This window comes from Cephus cinctus, unplaced genomic scaffold (genome assembly GCF_000341935.2).
Source record: "Cephus cinctus unplaced genomic scaffold, Ccin1 Ccin1_scaffold2529, whole genome shotgun sequence".
NCBI classification, from domain to species: domain Eukaryota; kingdom Metazoa; phylum Arthropoda; class Insecta; order Hymenoptera; family Cephidae; genus Cephus; species Cephus cinctus.
Window position 1 is genome coordinate 136,291 of NW_014334289.1, and position 4,688 is coordinate 140,978.

A 4,688-nucleotide genomic window follows, 5' to 3' on the forward strand; every position below is an offset into this window, starting at 1 on the left:
GGGGGGGGGGGGGGGGGGGGGGGGTGCAAGGGAAGAAGGAAGATTGAAGTATATCCTAAATTACGGTGAATCATTAAATTCGTAAGAAGAGTTGCCTTAAATAACTAAGACTCGTAAATCGTGGTTCGCGGACGAGAAATAATATTCTACTTGGAAAAAGTAGGATTCGCGTGGCCAATATTATGGGGATCTCCGTGTATAAATGCATTAGTCGTCGTGAAGAATAATCCTTATCTAAACGAAACGTTAACGTTCTCATTCCGTCTTCACATTCCTGGAGAAGAAGCGTAACTAGTAAGATTATATACGTGGATGTGTGCGTGTCGTAGCGTTTCAAAAATGACTAAATTCGGTTGACTCTTTCTTTTTTTCCAAAAGATCCAAGCAACTTGAAAATCTCTTGGATGCTCTTGCAATTAAATTTATCTGGTCAGTCGTCATACGGTCAGTCTGCGCGCGTGAAACAGGCAGTCAAGCGCGATCTTGTAAAGTAACAAAGAATCAGGCAAATTGGAAGTAGGAAAAAGTGACGAGTGAAGGACGAATCCAAGAACAAAGAGAGCAAAGAGAAAGAAGAGGAAAGGAAAATTAAATAGCGCGAGCGTTAAACGTATGAAAATGATTATGAATGGTCGGGAGAGAATGCGTGTGAGAAAGAGAGAGACAGAGAGAGAGAGAGAGAGAGAGTGAGAGAGAGTGATGAGTGGTCGCTGCACGATTTGCGACCCATTGTTATAAAATTATTAATGAAAAAAAAACCATTGAAAGCTTTAACTTTGAATAAACTTAACTTTAAACGGTATAAAGTAATGTAACAAATACGATGATCATGGAAAATAAATAATAAAATGTTGTGTGACTTGGGGGGCCGAAAATCTGTCGTTGGAAAATTTGATTTACTCTCTCACTTTTTTTTGTCGGGCTGATATGACACGTGTCTTTTTCTTCGTTCTCACTCGTTTCTTGCATTAATCTTTCATTGGCTACAATTCACAAGGAGCAAGGGGCAACTTTGCACTTTTTCTTTTCTCCTAAGAAATGACAAATTCGTCTCTTCTAATGGAAGATGAGATTCTCTTTGGTCTCTGTCCCGAGCGACTGCGAACACCTAATTAAAATTTCGGATGGAACATCTGAATATTAGACTTTTTTCAAATTTTCCCGCGGCGTCCATTCGGGTCTCACGTTATTGTAAACTTATTGTATATTACTTACAACATGAACATTAAAGAAAATCACAGACATCATTTGTTTTCTTCGTGAAAAATATTGTATCTTCGTATCTACGTAGCGCCGGAGAGAAAGAATGAGAAAGATTTCGAGAGACAAAGTAATGTTGACTGATTCCTCTGATTCAATATTTCAATACGGTCTTCTTATGTCTTGACCGATCCAGTCAAAATGCGGCCACGTCGTCGCGAAATGCCCAGGCGAATTCTTTCCTCCGCCAGCGAGAATATCAGCGCGACGTCTCTGACAGTTAGGATGCATCGCGCAGACAGTTATTTATCAGTTTATCAGTTTATCAGTTTATCAGCTAAGAGAACTATTCGAGCCTCGCGAGTAATCATAATTATCGGATGCCACGAATACTGTCGTTGCATAGATATGCATATTTACCTTCAAAAATTAATAAACCGAACGAAGCTGGTCGAATAAAGGGACAAAGATCAATAATGTTATCACTGATAAATAAGGTTGGACCTTCGTATTTTATCGAGTAAACGGAGAGATTTGATTTTCGAGAAAGAAAGTGGGAGCGTGAATGAATGAGGAATATGTCCAGCTAGTTAAATGTATAAGTGAGTGTGTATCGTCGCTTAGAAATGCTCAGTCGTCTTACTCGTCAGGTTTCGAATCCACAAGGAGATATCAATTTTATTTTATTTTTTTTTTTTTTTTAAGGAAAAACAATAAATAATTTATGAAAATATTGAGGAATGTCATTCACCACAGCACGGCCATCTTTGAACTTCACACTCATATCAACGTTTACTAATTTTGACGAAAAACCCAAAATTGTGCATCCCGTACATCTGTTGCCTGTCATCCTCAAAAAATTCAGTACAGACAAGAAGAGTTGCAGAATATTTTTTTCATCGTCGTCATCGTTGCCACTAACGAGAACTATTATTTTCTTTACTTGCTTTCATTTTCTTTCTTTTGATAAGGTGAGACGTCACCGACACTGCTGGTTCCATTGCATTTCCTGTGAATATATTTTCAGGACGGTTTCCACCGAGACTTTCAGAATTATCAGCAGGCAGGCTGAAGAAAGCTCAAGAGAGAAAATATCACGAAACGGAATTGTAGAGATTATTTTGCAGGTAATACGAAGTCGCCTAGGTTATATCGTCTGATGTTATTTGTGTATCTTGATACTATGTATTTGTGATGAATTTTTGTGTTACAGGAAAAATGAACTACCGAGGAATGAAAAGGGAAAGTGGATCCTGTCAAAAGTACTTCTTCGTACTCCTGGGGATATGTTATTAGTTCTATTATAGACATTGGGTTATTGTAGTTTTTTTTTTTTTTTTAGTAATACAATAAACGTCAGTTGAGCGGAAAAGAATCAAGAGTACGCACGACATATAATTAGCTATTTTATAATGAATTTCTTGGATTTATCTTGAATTCTTTAAGTTGCAGCAGACATTTACGATCCTCCTTCGATAAGCGCGCGTTAATGAAATGATCGATGCACTACAATGGTTTCTAACTTTATGTCGAATGGAAATGGAATGCAGCGCCGACTGTCAGTGCAATTGGGAATTTCTCTTGGCAGAGCGTGACGTCTCGCTGCCATTCTTTCCTGTCAAGAGTCGCCATGTTTCCTAAATACTGGTAAGGTCACATTTTCACCTAAAATAATTGGCCAACTATTTTGCATCTCTAATAAATTATGTTATTCTCCACCCTCGATATAGGACCTGTGTTGTCATCGTGTTAACTCTTGCCGGAAATGCAGTGACGGATCTTCAAAATCCAGTGGGACTTGAACTGTCGGCTGGCAGGGTGCGAATTATGAACAGAAGATGCAAAGGCATGGGAAACCACAAGGTCAAGTTTTTCACTCGATCAAAAATTTTGTCCACGCGGAATAAACCGACTTTCGCAACGACAGAAAGAAGCAAAGTAACTGCTCGGGTCGAGAACCGAATGCCACTACTCCAGGGTAAAACAATACTACCTGTTACTCCAGGATTTCTTGTGCCCTTCGTAACGAGCATCCATGATCTCCCCGAGGAACCGCAAGCCTCGCGGGATCTGCAACGCGCGCCGCAAAATAAAATTCCGACTTGGAGCGGACGCATCGGTCTAGCGCGGATTGCGTTTCCCGGAAGAAGTCCACCAATGATGCCGTTTCCGGATCAAAATGACATTCTTCTTCTCAAGTCTACAATTTAACACACCGCAATAGACATAGTGATGCATTGTCATAATAAAAGGAACGGCTGGAAAATAATACATCCAGATAGGAGACAAACTCTTACATGCAGAGACTTCCGAATAGGCTACATAGAATATCGCCGATTATTGAGACACTAAATATAACTTTATATCTGTTTTGCAGAGCGAACGCTCTTAAAATGTTATTACAAAAAATTACTCGCTATGCGTTTATATTACTCGTGCCACACGTATCCTGCATAATTTATTTCACAGTGATCTAGCTAATCTGGTGGACTGCAATCGCCACTATTATTGTATGATTCTCTTATAAGTGTAAATTCTGTTTGTATTCTATAACTCAAATTGGTGTTAATCTTAAATATAATATGTTTCTTGATGTTATTTTTCCTTTAAAATATTTTTGTGACAACAATCACTGAAGGATCCGTTCGAATAAAATAATTTAAATCACTCCAACTACTATTCTTCCTGAAAATTGAAAGTTTAAAGATTTCGAAGAGAAAGCTGCTTGTTCAAAATATCCTATTTGTGAGTAGGGGCAGGCGGATGGTGGGGGAAGCGCTCGAGACAGCGCCCGGACTCGGAGCGCTCATTCTTCCTCGAGCCGGTCTCCTATACTGGTCTCTTGGAATCATTTCGAACCTTCTTCCATTTTTATATTTATTTCCTCTTTACTTCCTTATTTCTTTATCCTTCATTCTTCACTTTCTTATTTATCTCTTTCCTCATTTCTTCTCCACTTTTATAACTTTATTCCTTTTTTTTCTACTTCTTCACTACTTCATCACTACTTCATTTCTATATTCATTTCATTCTTATTATCTTATTCTAACTTCTTTATTTCTATATCCATTTACAACCTTCTTCTTCTTCTATATTAATTTCTTCTTCAATTCCTTATTTCTTTATCTTTCATTTTTTACTTTCTTATTTATCTCTTTCCTCATTTCTTCTTCACTTTTATGACTCTATTCCTAACTTTTCTACTTCTTCAATTTTTCATTTCTATCTTCATTTCTTTGTTCTCGTTTCGCTTTGTTCCCTCTCACTTTCCATTGTGTTTGTCTTACTTTCCCTATTCCTTTGGTCGGGTCGAGCATATTAATTCAAGTAGTGATATAAGAGTAGTCATCCGGTTAGTGCAGCTAGACTTAAGACCATGGTGTCGGGGGTTGCCCTTCCATTTACAACCTTCTTCGTCTTCTATATTAATTTCTTCTTTAATTCCTTATTTCTTTATTTTTCATTTTTTACTTTCTTATTTATCTCTT